The sequence below is a fragment of the Mesoplodon densirostris genome, chromosome X, assembly GCF_025265405.1.
Source record: "Mesoplodon densirostris isolate mMesDen1 chromosome X, mMesDen1 primary haplotype, whole genome shotgun sequence".
NCBI classification, from domain to species: Eukaryota; Metazoa; Chordata; class Mammalia; order Artiodactyla; family Ziphiidae; genus Mesoplodon; species Mesoplodon densirostris.
This window is the reverse complement of record NC_082681.1, coordinates 41218271-41231953: the sequence shown is the minus strand read 5'-3', so window position 1 is coordinate 41231953 and position 13683 is coordinate 41218271. Positions and strand designations below refer to the sequence as shown.

Genomic DNA, 13683 nt, shown 5'->3' with positions numbered 1-13683 from the left:
CGCTCTTAATCCCCTCTCCTCGCGCACCAGGAAACCAAGGGGGAAGAAAAAGTCTCCTGCCTCTTCGGCAGCTCCAGAGTTTTCCCGGATTCCCTCCCGGCTAGCTGTGGCACATTAGCCCCCTTCAGGCTGAGTTCTCGCCGCCAGCCCCAGTCCTCTCCCTGCGCTCTGACCGAAGCCCGAGCCTCAGCTCCAGCGCCACCCGCCCCGGCGGGGGAGCAGACAAGCCTCTCGGGCTGGTGAGTGCCGCTCGGCACCGCTCCTCTGTGCGGGAATCTCTCCGCTTTGCCCTACCCAGGTATGTGGGGAGTTTCTTGCCTTTTGGGAGGTCTGGGGTCTTCTGCCAGCGTTCAGTAGGTGTTCTGTAGGAGTTGTTCCACGTGTAGCTGTATTTCTGGTGTATCCGTGGGGAGGAAGGTGATCTCCGCGTCTTACTCTTCCGCCATCTTACCCGGAAGTCCCAAAATGGATTTTTTAAATTTCCTTTAAATATTGGGGCAAGGAAAAATTATGCAAAGCCTGAAAGTGAGGTTCTGAAAAGGAATAAAGGAAAGGACAATGCAGAGCTAAAAACACAAACAGAAAACTAAAAGGTCTGGATCAATTTCATCTGCAGACTACTATCCACCTGTTACAAACAGATTATAACCTTCTGGTTATAATACTCCTCCAGCAAGTGTAAAATTTGGAATAGGTTAGTTCCACTTCAGAACACACCCAACGGAGGTTTCCTTACTTGTAGGTTTCCTTACTTGTAGGTTTCATTACTTGAGTATTGACAATGCCTCAATATAAGGCACTTTTGCAGAAGATGAGATCCGAAACAAGAATTTCAAAAACAGATTTAAAGAGAAGCACCAGTGTACTAAAAACTCCCAAGCAGAGCAGAAGTCTTTTTCCCATCTCAATGAAACACTGTTTAAGGAAGGGGAGTTATCTGTCCCCATAAAAAGGTCAGCCAAGAAACTTGCTATAACTTCAACAGTGTTGATATTTCCGACCAGCAGATATCATCCATTTATCCCTAAAGCATTTAACTTCTGCTGTACCTACAATGTGTAATTTGCCTTTAAGACATCCCTTTGCAGTTATTTCTGTGAATAGTTAAGTGAAAATACATCTTTAAATTAGGTTATAATTCAATCCTCCTGGAAGCATCTGCAAACAATGTGAGCAGCAGTAAAAGGTAAAGGCGGTTCGCTTTCTCATGTACTATACGGGGCAACCTGCTGCTTACTCTTCTTCAAAAGCAAAACTAAGGTCAACACAGAGGAGGTTCTGAAAATAAACGTTCTCTGTTAAGCATACATCTTGAGGCCTGATGGTTGTGTGACAGCAACAGGCCAGATTTTTAAAGAATAAGAAAAGGGATTATCAGAATGCTTCCAGCACCTTGATCTTATGGTTTCCAGGTCTGCTATGCCTGAAAGTAGAAGAGAAAGGCATTGAGGTTCGGCGCCTGATGCCAAGTCCAGGCAACATCCTGATCTTTCATCAGCAATGGGGTACTGCCATAAAAGCAAGAAAAAAAAAATTTTTTAAAAAGGTGTAGCAATCGCAGGACATGGCCCCAGATATGGCCAAGTACCAAACTCAAATTCTAAAAGTTTAGCTCATTCTACAGAACAATTTTATGCAACCCAAATATGTAACTGTATGACTTTGAAACATCATTGATTTTCTTTCACACAGGAGGCAGAGGCCAGCAGCAGAGGCAACAAATCTAAGAATTGATTTTCCATCCTAAACAGACTCCTAATCACTCCTCTCAAAGCAGAAGAAACATTTTCTCATGATCTCATGACAAAATGTAATGACATCTAGAAGAGACCAGACAAATAAAATTACCTTAGTGTCACATTAGCTAGGAATGATGCAAAATTAAAGAAATCAACTCTAGGCTGAAAAGCAATTCTTTCAGCCAAAATTAGCTGCTTCAAAATAAGTTGCTTGCATCTCATCAAAGTCATTAAAGTAACATATATGTGTTTCATAACAACAATCCTGTCTTTGGAAAAACAAAGAGTTTTGACTCACTTTTGCAGATTTCCACCAGAGACTGTGATATCAGATTAAACACTGCAAGGCTTCTCATCACACTCTTAGCTTAGGGACCCAATAGGCTGCAGCTTGTTTTTAAAATATGTCTCTAAAGAACAAACTGGAGTTGAGATTCCTAGTTTTCAAAACTCAAGGTACGCTCTGGCTAGAGACCATATGTTCATGGTCAACTCTCACTCCTTTGGTCATGCCCTAGTATAGCACTGACCTCCTCTTTCCTGTGGGCAGTGCCCTAAGCAACATGACCCTTCAATCAAAGGCAGGGAGGGAAGTGGTCAACAGTCTTCCTCAGTTGAGGACAATTAGAAGCTAGATTGTAAGGAAGCACTTTCTCCCTAAGAAGTTAAAAAAAAAAAAAACCTACAATCTTTAGGGTTAGGGGCTTTTTGAGAAAAAGATCAGCTGTCTGAAAGTTAAGTTAGGAATGACTCTCCCATTGCACCACATGTACTATATCACTGCAATCATAGGCCAATCACTCCACACAAACATTTCATATAACCAAATAACAACGGCTCAAATGCAGGGTACCACTGAGACAAGACAGAGATTGGGAAGCTATCTGAGCACTGGAATATTCTTCCTCCAAGAGCCAGGTAGAATATTCTTCTACCTTTGCAGAGCCCTTATGCTTACAGTGACTCCAGAATGACTCTACTGAGCTAGGATTCAAGTCAGCCGGCAGGGCAAGTACAAGTATCTTTTTAACCCCAATGAACACTTTGTACTTCTGGGGTTGAGGATCACCCCTCATTCAATTCTACTCAGTCCTAAAAGAAAGGCATAAAAGTGAGGTTGGGGAACTCCATTTCAAAACATGGATTAAAAAAGGATGTGGGAGATTCACCAGGGAAGTTTCCATTTTGCAGTTGTCTTTTCTCAAATTACCTGTAAAGAAGTAAATTCTTTGGGGGATACTTCCTAAATAAAGTTACTCCCTTACTAACAGTTTAATATTCAACAATCTCTTGGTGATCAGGAGAATATTAAAATTAATGTAAATATGTGCATAAATTAAAAACCTGCTTCCACATAAAAACCCTGGCCTTTATACTTGACACTGAAAACAAAATCTAAGCAAAGGAATCCAAAAATTTCTGGTGGAAAATCTGTGTTATATAATGTCCTTACGAGTTCAGTCATTCTGCTTAAAAATGTATAATGTGTAACTATATTTGAATGAATATGCTAATACTGACATTTCTTTCTATTGGGAAAAATAAACACTACACAGCTTCCCATCTGCAGGTTGCTATAATTCACCAAACAGTGAGCCTGAACCATGACTTTTCTAGTTTCCAGAGTATGGAAACCACCTGCTTCACAGAAATTCTAACCTACTCACTCCTGTAAGGAAGTGCCTGGGCACAAACGGAATCCCAAATATTTCACCAGAGGCTTTAAACCATACTAAACTAACCTTGCACCAAATCCTGAAGGTCTCTGTGGTTCCAAGTACAAGAATACCATTATCCTAGCCTGCTTTTCCCTTTTCTGCTCTATTTGTCTGAAACACATTCATCTGACAGTTGTTTGTGGCTAGTTCTGCCCAGTTCTACCCCTCAGTCAAGTGATGATTTTTCAATTACTCTTTTAAGCTATGTCTCAACTTAGTATCTTCAGTGGTCATGGGGAACACAGCATCTTTTACTTGGATGCATCCCATGAGATACTAGTGCTAGTTCTGTCTTCTCTTCTGTTTCCAAAACCATAACTGAACTTTAAGCTCATTCAACCAAGTTCCTGTTTCCTGTCTGCGGGAAATGTTCAGCTTTCAGTTCATTTGAGAAGCAGAAATGACTAACATATTCTGAGAATAACGAATGACCACCATTTCAGCAGGAGCAGCTCTGCCCATTTCTGCAGGCTTTCTCTGATGACTCGTCACTCGGGTACCCCCAGGGGAGTGGTCCTTCAAAACCCTATCATTACTTTTTTTTTGTAGTATTAAAATGCTTTAGGCACATATTGAAGGTAATAAACAGGACACCTAAGAGAAAACAGGTATTTCACCATGCCTTCCACTGCCTTAACTTCTTAACAACCACTAGAAGCCACCATAAATATTTTCAATACCTCTGTTAATAGCCTCATCTCACATGTCCCTGTCATTAATCAAGTGAGAAATGGGAAACCTCTATTCTGACTCCCACATAAAATCTGCTAACTTCACAGTGCTTATGAAAAAAAAATCCTCTTGCTGTGAAATCAATTCCAGAAAGGCCAAAATGCACAAGATGCACAGCCTTGGAGAGCGGCGAAGCTATTTCAATCGCCATAACAAAAATATGAGCAGCTACGCTAGGCCATCACATTAACACCATTGTCTACAAGGTAGAATCTTCTTTCGTAAAATACTCTATTGAATTCATCATAAACTAAGGTCTTTTCACCTCTAAGTCCCACAGCATAAACCCAGAAAAGGATATAATGGGCCTACAGCGGATGTGCTTAATAAATGCTTCTAGAGGACATGCGAGCAGAATACGTACATACTTGCCCAAATCAAACACAGTTCTCCTAATGTACAATTTTATATACTATAGACTGAGTTACCGTAGACAAAGATTCATGTTGCCACAGAGACCTAGATTTTCTTTACTTTTATAAGTTGTGAAAACACAACTAAGCCCACACATTTACCAAAAATTAGAGCAGTTGGTTTTTCTTTGAACCAAAATAACTGTTCAAGCTCAGTTTTAAAATCTTCATTAAAACCAAACTCCACCCAAAAGATTCCTAATGACATTTTAATACATTGCACTTATACATCATTACTAGTAACTACAATTTAAACAACATGTGCATAAATTCCAAACAGAACTGAACTGGTTTAACATTGAGGAGTTTTTAATTCCTTGGTTATTTACTTTTGGTGGCCATGACTTTAAGATTATAGTTTGTCCTAGAAACCAGTTATTTTAAGTAGAACACTACACTTACATGGCACAGTGTTGTTCTTCTTCCCACTAAGATGTCTTTTTCACTTATTCAGAGTTACCAAACGCGAAAGATGCTCACAGTATAGAGTCAAGTTAAAGGAAGCAAATTACAAATCGGTATGCACAGTAAGAACCCATTTTTGTAGAAAGAAGATACATGTGTGCACACGTGTATGTATGTGTGCACACGTGTGCATGCAAGCATCCAAACATGTGTGTACACAAACGTGTACCCAAAAGTTGACAAAAGATCTCCCTGGGTATGGGATTATGGTGCTCTTATTCTTCTTTATACTCATATTTTCAGTGCAGAAAATTTAGACAATACAAATAGTACTTTAACAAAGGGAGAAAATTATTTTTAAAAACTACCTGAGTGCTCTCTAAATACAAGGCATTCACTCCATTTCAGAATCGCATTGTAATTATCCTCCAGTGTGTAATGTTGCATATGATGAATCTGTATAATTACTATCAAAATAGTAATCATAAACTAAAATTCATTGTAGAATTGTATAGGGTAAAATGTATAAGTATCTCTATACTGCCTTCCTCTAACACCACTCCCTTCTGCCCTAGAGATAACCATTTGTGGTGCATATCAATCACATTTTTTTGTATCATCCATACGCATGGTAAGGTTTTGTTCTTTTAGATAAGTGGAATCATGGTATACGGACTGTTCTATAACTCCCTCCTCTGCCTCCCCCACTTTTAACAACATATTTTGGAACTCCTATATCAGTTTACATAGGTCTGAAGGGTTTCTTTCCTTTAATAGCCCCATGTTACTCCACAGAACAGCATGCCATTTATTTAAATCATTCCCCTTCTGATGGACATTTAGGTTGCTGCCAAGTTTTCACTGTTATGACCAGTTTCACTGCATTGAAATCTTGTATGCATCTTTATACAAATGTGCAGCTATTTCCTTAGAATAGCTTCCTACAGAATTGCTGGGTCAAAATATATGCATATTTAAAAAATTAGAGGATTTTGGTACTATCAAAAAGCTACACAATTTGCACTCTCATTAACAGTGTATGAGAGTGCCCATTTCTTTCAAAAAGTGAGTATTATAGTTTTTGCCAATGTATTTGGTAAAAAAAAAAAAAAGTTTTCATTTCCCTAATTACTAGAATGAATTTGAGCATGTTTTCTTTTTAAATCATCATTTCAATCTCTTATTATGTGAAAGGTCAACTCATAACCTTGTGCCACTTTTTCCAACAGGTGCCTTTTTCTTATTGATCTGTAGGAGCTCTTTACATATCATAGATATTACACAGTAGAAACCTTTTTATCTAATGTTATTTGGAACACTTGATTAGCTAATTGAAAAGGACAACTAAGGTGAACAGTCATAAGAAAATATGCACATGACAAACATTTCATTTTATCAGTGGTAAATGTACACTCGCTCGTCAAACTTTTGATAAAGGGCCAAGAAGCCAAGACCTTTCTTTAACTCCAGGCCCACGGATTGTAAAGAAATTTAATTTGAATTATTAGATAATGTAGAACTTCAAAGAACTTAAAAGACACTTGCAAGGAACTATGAGTAGAGAACCCTTCAGATTTTTTGTATTTATTTTATACAAATCTTTTATCGTTGTCTTACCCACACCCAATTATACAGTAATAACTTGCTTTCACCAACTCTTTCCAAAGCATACCATTTGTTTTGTTATAATAAACCTATCTCCAGCTTCAACAATTATCTATACGTGCTGAATTTTATTTCTTTCACATCTCTATGCACTCCGTACCTCAACCCCCATATAATCTGAAGCAAATACCAGACACCATATCATTTCATATGTAAATTTTCAGTAAGAACTTCAATTCCCCACTACTCAGACTGTATCACATTATAAAATATGAAAATAAATTACATATTTACAAAAACAAGAACAACGAGCATATATAGGTTCAGTAATAAAAAATCTGTTGTACTGGTGGGTCCACAACCCTGGCTTACCTGAGACCAACCTACTAATAGCAAGTGTTCAGTGCACAGTGTATTTTACGAAAGAAATGAGTATCATTTAATATGGTGAGTCAGTTAAGTAGAAGTCAATAAAAGCTTCCACTGCATATGTAGAAGTTATTTTCCCCCAGTCTGTCATATGCCTTTTTAACTTTGTTACGGTATCTTGTGCTTTCCAGAAATTTTTAAAATACATCTTTAATGTATTTTTGTGTATGATGTGAGGCTGAGATCCATTTCTTTCCAAATATACAGCCCACGGTGCTAACTCAATTTCCATTTTCAACATTACTTGTAGGTAAGACATTTAAAAGAACTAAAGTGTGAACTTCTAACTTACGAAAGGAAGCTGTGCAAACAAAATAATAAACCAGCCAGTCTTAAGGTCAGCTTGATAGGCTCGAACTACTATGTATTTAAAGATCACAGAAGTCTGGGGAGCAGGAGCAACAGTGCTGCCATACCTGGCTCTGTCGTTACCGTTCTGGCTCATGGTGGGATCTCCAAAGGACATCGCAACTGGACAGGCCTTCTTCTCAATCTCACTATTTGCCATACTTGTAGATTGACATTCACACTGAAATATCCCACACTTGACGACAACAACAACAACATCAACCTTCCCAACTCTCTATCCACTCCTTAATGCTGCTCCTAGACCACAGTGCCTTCAGACTTAAAGAAAATGAATACACTGTTCTGAACCACAATTTCCCACGGAAATATACCTAAAAGATACTAAAAGTCAAGGTAAAGTCTGTCAAATTTCCTTTATAACATAGAGACTCAATAATTTTTAAGGTTGCTTTATCTCTGGGCAAACTTTTTGTATAAAATTTACCAGAGAGTAAATTGGCTTTTAGGGCCATAAGTTCTCTGTTTCAACTCTGACATTGTATTTTGAATGCAGCCAGACAATACATAAATGAATGGATGTGCCTGTATTCCAACAGAAATTTATTCATAAAAACAGGTGGTGGGCAGGATTTGGCCACCGGCAGTATTTTACCAGCCCTTGTCTTATACCAATGATTGATCTTTTTCAAATCCACTTCCCTGGCTATACACTTATTTGAACAAATATGGTGACACTGAAGGGACAATTAATAATTTCAGTACCACCTTACAGAAGTGAATAATCTAAAAATCGATCACTAAGCTCTTCCTGTAAGTTCTCATAATATGAGCACATATATTTTTCAAAATATAACACTGTAAGTCACCTTAAAACTAATGCTTATTCTAAAAGATAATTAAAATGAACATTAAGTAGCTACTATAAAAGAAAAACATGCAGTCTAGACAGACAAATTCAACAGTCTTCTATTCACTATTCTGAGTAGCAAAAGCCTACTAAATCTATCATCATATTCGCAACTTCACTACTTAAAATGCAGAAGCAGACTTTCAAAGTACATTTAAATGAGAACACAATTTTTTTTATTTGGAATACTTACCACAATGTTGATTAGAAACTATAGAGTTTTGCCAAACTATTTTAAAATTAGAAAGTGAAACCAAAAATCTCCTTGGCATATGACGTGTCTACTTAATTTTAAAATATTAATTTTAATGTTTCATTTGACTGCCTGGTAAGGCAGAAATTATATTTTAAGGCACAAAAGGATGGCAGCCATTTTAATATAGTGAGAGCATGTATGAGTATGTACATACACTGTAAGCCATCAAGACCACTAGTTCAAAGAATACATCTGAGCTCCAGGATTGCTCAAAGAAAAAAATATTCACACTGTTTACAGAAGTACTGGATGTTATACAGAACAGCAAGGAATAAAATTAAATAACAAAAGTACATAAGACCCCTTGACACCAAAGGCATGATCCATAAAAGGAAAAATTGATAAACTGGACCTCATCAAAATTAAAGATTTTTGTTCTGCGAAACTTCCCTGTGAAGACGACGAAAAGGCAAGCTGCAGGATGGGAGAAGATATTTGCAAACCATGTAGCCAACAAAGCACTAGTATTAAGAATATATAAAGAACTCTCAGAACTCCACAGTAAAAAAAAAAAAAAAAATCCAACTAGAAAATGGACAAAAGACATGACCACACATTTCACTGATGAAAATACAGAGATGGCAGATAAGCACATGAAAAGATGTTCAACGTCATTAGCCACCAGGGAAATGCAAATTAAAACTATGAGAAGATATCACTATATACATATCTATCAGAATGGCTAAAATAAAAAATAGTGACAACACCAAGTGTCAGCAAGGATGAGCACCATTCATGCATTGCTGGGGCACGGGCAGGGGTATGTAAAATGGCACAGTCACTCTGGAAAGCAGTTCGGCAGTTCCTTATAAAACTAAACATGCAACTACCATACGAGCAGCAATTGCACTCTTGGGCAACTATCCCAGAGAAATGGAAATTTATGTTCCTACAAAAACCAGTTCACAATTTTTCATAGGAGTTTTATTCATAATAGGTTACAAAATACGGGAAATAGCCAGATGTCCTTCAATGGGTGAACGATTAAACTATAATACATCCACAGCATGGAATACAACTCAGGAATGAAAAGGAACTAACTATTGATACAAGACACATTCCCTGCATGAATCTCCAGGGAATTACACTGAGTGAAAAAAAGTCGATCACAAAAGATTACATATCGCATGATTTCATTTGTATACCATTCTTGAAATGACAAAATTATAGGCAAGGAAAACAGATCAGTCATTGCCAGGGATCAGGGAGGGAGGGAGATGGCTGTGGCTATAAAAGGGCAACATTAGAGACCTTTGGGGTGATGGAATTGTCCTGTATCTTGACTGTGGTGGTAGTCACACGAATTTACACATATGGTAACACTGCATAGAACTAAATACACACATGCAAGTGAGTGGATGTAAAACTGGAGATCTCTGAATCAGGTGGATGGACTGTATCTGTCTCAATTTCCTTGTGACATTATGCTACAGTTATGCCAGATGTTACCACTGGGGAAAATTAAAGGGGATTATTTTTATGATTGTATGAGAAGCTACAACTATCTTAAAATAAACAGTTAAAAGAGAAAGGAAGAAAAAGAATATATAAGACCAGCCAATAGCAGGAGTGGAAAAAATAAAGCTTTCATTTTTGCTAAAGTCTCAATCACTGAAAGTCAAGGAAAGAAAAAAAGAAAAAAGAAATGCCAAGAAGAGAGTCTACAGGCTATAATTAATACAATCATCTCCTCCTCCCCTGGGGAGCCTTAACTTCCCCAGGATTTTGCTTCTGTCCCTGATTTGACTGTTGTTAATAAAAATAAACTGACATATAAACTGTCTCTCCATAACTCCCACCATCATCACCTACATCCTGGACTATAAAACTAAACCTTGCAGGGTAAGGATTGTCTTCTTAACCATCATATCCTAGTGGCCTGGCACAAAATACGTGACAGATGGAGGAATAAGATAAGTTGAATGAACGAACAAATGAATGAATGACTGAGATGCCTGCATATTCTTTTCAAGCGCCTAGCCAATTACAGTTATAAGGCAGTATGTATACATTCCCGTACAAATTTCTTAAAAGCCCTGAATGTTTAAAAAAAATAATAAAGTGTGGTATGCACACTCTTCACTTGCAAGCCTAAGTTAGCAATACCTGACTTTTGTAAAATGCTTCCCAATTTATAGACTTCCACATATAGTAATTCATTTGATAAGGATGAATTAAGAATTATGCATATATAGATTGGAACTAGTGTAAGCAGATCTTTCAGAAAAACGTTCTAAATAACTAAGGATTTACGGCACAGCCTTAATGCAAATTGTGATATATATATATATATATATATATATATGTATGTATGTATTTTTCAGATTGGGGGACTTATACGGATTATTCTGCCAATATCAAGACCCTTTGACAGATGCAAAAATGAAGAGAGGTAAAGTGACTTATTCAAGGTTATACAATCAGCTAGCACTGGAACTGGCACCTGAGCCTCTCTGGAGTCCCAATTCATTTCTCTTCTCACTGAACTGGGCAAGCCTCTCCTTTCTCCACCCATCCCACCCCTACCCAAAACACTCAAACAAAAAATCTTAATCTGAATCGCTTATTTTTAAAATAGGGGTTTTAGGGGGAAAATTGAATTTATTCAAGATGTTAATTGTTGCATTACACCTTCTGTGGATTTTTCGGTGTCAAATTACTTCTCCTATCAGAACAATAAGGTACTTTATTCTGTGGTGTGAGCAGACTAACAGTTTAATGTTTCATCCTCCACCTAAATGGCAGAGAGGGTGTTAATTATTACAGGAGTCTTACAAGTCTCACACTTCTTTTCAATCGAAAAGATGAGCTATATTACAATCCGAGGAAGAGGCCTCACACTATTAAAATCTTGATTGATATGCTCATTGACAGTACAGTCATTGGATCTCTGCTTACAGCCTTATGTATCAAGAGCAGTTAAAACTATTTGTTAGAGGCAATATAAAAGAAAAAGTAACGTGACTTTTTGTTAGAGGCAACATAAAAGAAAAAGTAACGTAGCAACAAGCAACTACCGGGAAATGAGGATTTCATCAGGTTAAATCTCCGTTATGCTGCAACATGTTACTAAGCATGAGTTTAGAGGTCCTAGAATCAAAACACTAGAAGGAACCTTCGTTCAACATCCTCATTTTTGTAAATGAGGAAACTGAGGCGTTGATTAAACCATTAACCAATAAAGCAGACTGCTTACTTTTTCAAAGGGATTCATTTAAATGCCATTTCGCCCTTATTCTCCATCTCGCTGTTTCTTAGAGGGATGATTTTTTTTTAAGGTGAAAAGAACGATTAGAGCAAAGTCATTTCAAGAGGGTGAAAAAACATGCCTTTGAAGGAGGAGATGGCTGGAGTGAAGAGAAGAAATGACGTCTTATTTAAAATATGTAACCCCTTAATGGGGGTTAGGCAGTGAATCATATTCTCCTCGATTCTTCTCTGTGCTATTGACATCGACCACAGTTCTTTCTGTAGGGCAATCGAATGAGAGGAAGAGGAAGTGAATAAAGCTGATGCTAAATATACAGCACCCATGGAGGACAGGGATGTAGATAGGTAGAACAGGAAAAAATAAGAGCATGTTTCTGCTATAAACCAGCCGTTTTTCTAACCTACCTAAAGATACGGAAGCTAAGAGGATATCGGAAGCTAAGGCATCCCTCAAATTCGAAGGGCGGATGCTTCTAGGGCCAGAGAGATCCCCTAGCTCTCAGATATAGAGAGACCCGAAGGGGACAAAATGGAGTTGAGGTCCAGGAGCTCCCTAAAGGTCGTTTGGAGGTCTGGCGAGCCCTTGATGTGCTCATTTGGAAAGAAAGGGTCATGGCAAAGCCTAGTACCCGATCGGGAAGATGCTTTTGGCTCTCGGAAGGCGGTGAGCGGCAGGAAGAGGCAGGCCAGGGTCTCGAGGACCCCAGACCTCAGCAAAGGAGATGATAGCGGGACCTCGGGAATCTTCCCAGCCTCGGAGGAGGCGCAAGGGTAGAACGCCCGAGCTCCAGAAGAAAGCGATCGGATTCCGGTAATGAAACGTCCCCTCAACCTCCTCCGGGCTCAGGTGTGGGACGATAGCTTGGCCGGAGCGGGGGCCCCGGCACAGCGACAGGGCAGGGGTTGCCGGGGCAGGAGCCTCGCCGGCTGGGGTTACTCACCGGGGCGCTGCCTGCGGCGTCTCTGCAGCCGGCCAACGCTCGACACTCGAGAGGCTGGTGGAAAGGAGCCGCGTGCCCGTTAGCGCTGGGGCGAGGAGGGGCGCGCCACGGAGGCCGGAGAAAAAACCGCAGCGGCGCGCGCACACACGGAGGGCCGGCGGAGGAGGAGGCGGGGCGAGGCGCGGCGCGGGCCCGGAAAAGACGCGCCCGGAGGGGCGGGCGGAGCGGGGGCGCGCGGTGGTGTGGCACAGCCGGCCGAATCGCCGGCGAAGGCGCGCTCGGCCCACCCACGCTCCCGCCTCCGCTCACCCCGACGTCAGCCGAAAAGGAGGGCCCGAGCGGGCCGCTAGCGGCGGGGGGGCGGGGGGTGTTCGGTGCGCTCCGGGGAAGCTGAGCCGGCTAACGGCTCCCCGCGGGCTCACCGCAGGGTCCAGCTCCAGTCCCCGGGGCCGGGTGATTGAGCGTGTTTTCGTGAGGTCCGGGCGCCTGATTTCAGCGAGGTGCAGAACGGACCCACTCCCGCACCTGCGCTCGCTTCCCAGAACTCCACCCCAGAATGAAAGTTCCCCTCGGGTCGTCTTCCAGCTGCCCTTTCAAGATATTCATCTTCGGACTTCACTGCTCTTCCTATAGAGAGAGATCTTAACGTTCTTTGCCTAAGACATCCTGCTTCTTCGAGCCCCAGCTAACGCCTCTCTTCCCTTTATCTCGCCTCTCACTTCGTTAAGACCCCATCCAGCCATCCCCACTTATGAAATATTACAGGAATGCAGGGTTTTCACTTAATGCCTTGCATTTCCACGATGGTGTAATGGCAGAAGAGCTCTTAACTGATAAGGAAATGTCACCGCAGCACTATGACATCTTACTGGCCCCGATTGTTGCTTCTGAGCCAGTCCTACAAATACTGTTCCTAAGAGATTCAAGAAATTGTTGTTAAAAATAAAATGCTGGCGAACTGTCTCGGGGTTTCAAAAGAGACAGACCATAATTGCAAATGAGCCACGACAAACTGCCAA

General features: G+C 40.2%; 1 protein-coding gene across 5 annotated transcripts in view; it reads right to left on the bottom strand.

Annotated features, from left to right (window-relative positions):
- The window catches only part of ACSL4 (acyl-CoA synthetase long chain family member 4), an 89778-nt gene extending 76976 nt beyond the window's left edge, over positions 1–12802 (bottom strand). For 4 of the 5 annotated variants that reach the window (XM_060086815.1, XM_060086816.1, XM_060086813.1 and 1 more), the window contains exon 1: positions 12665–12800. The gene's annotated coding sequence lies outside the window, so the exon portion shown is untranslated. Of the gene's footprint in view, positions 1–12664 lie in introns of all 5 variants that reach the window. The other variant, XM_060086812.1, reaches the window with a different exon arrangement.
- Between the last annotated feature and the right edge of the window lie 881 nt (positions 12803–13683).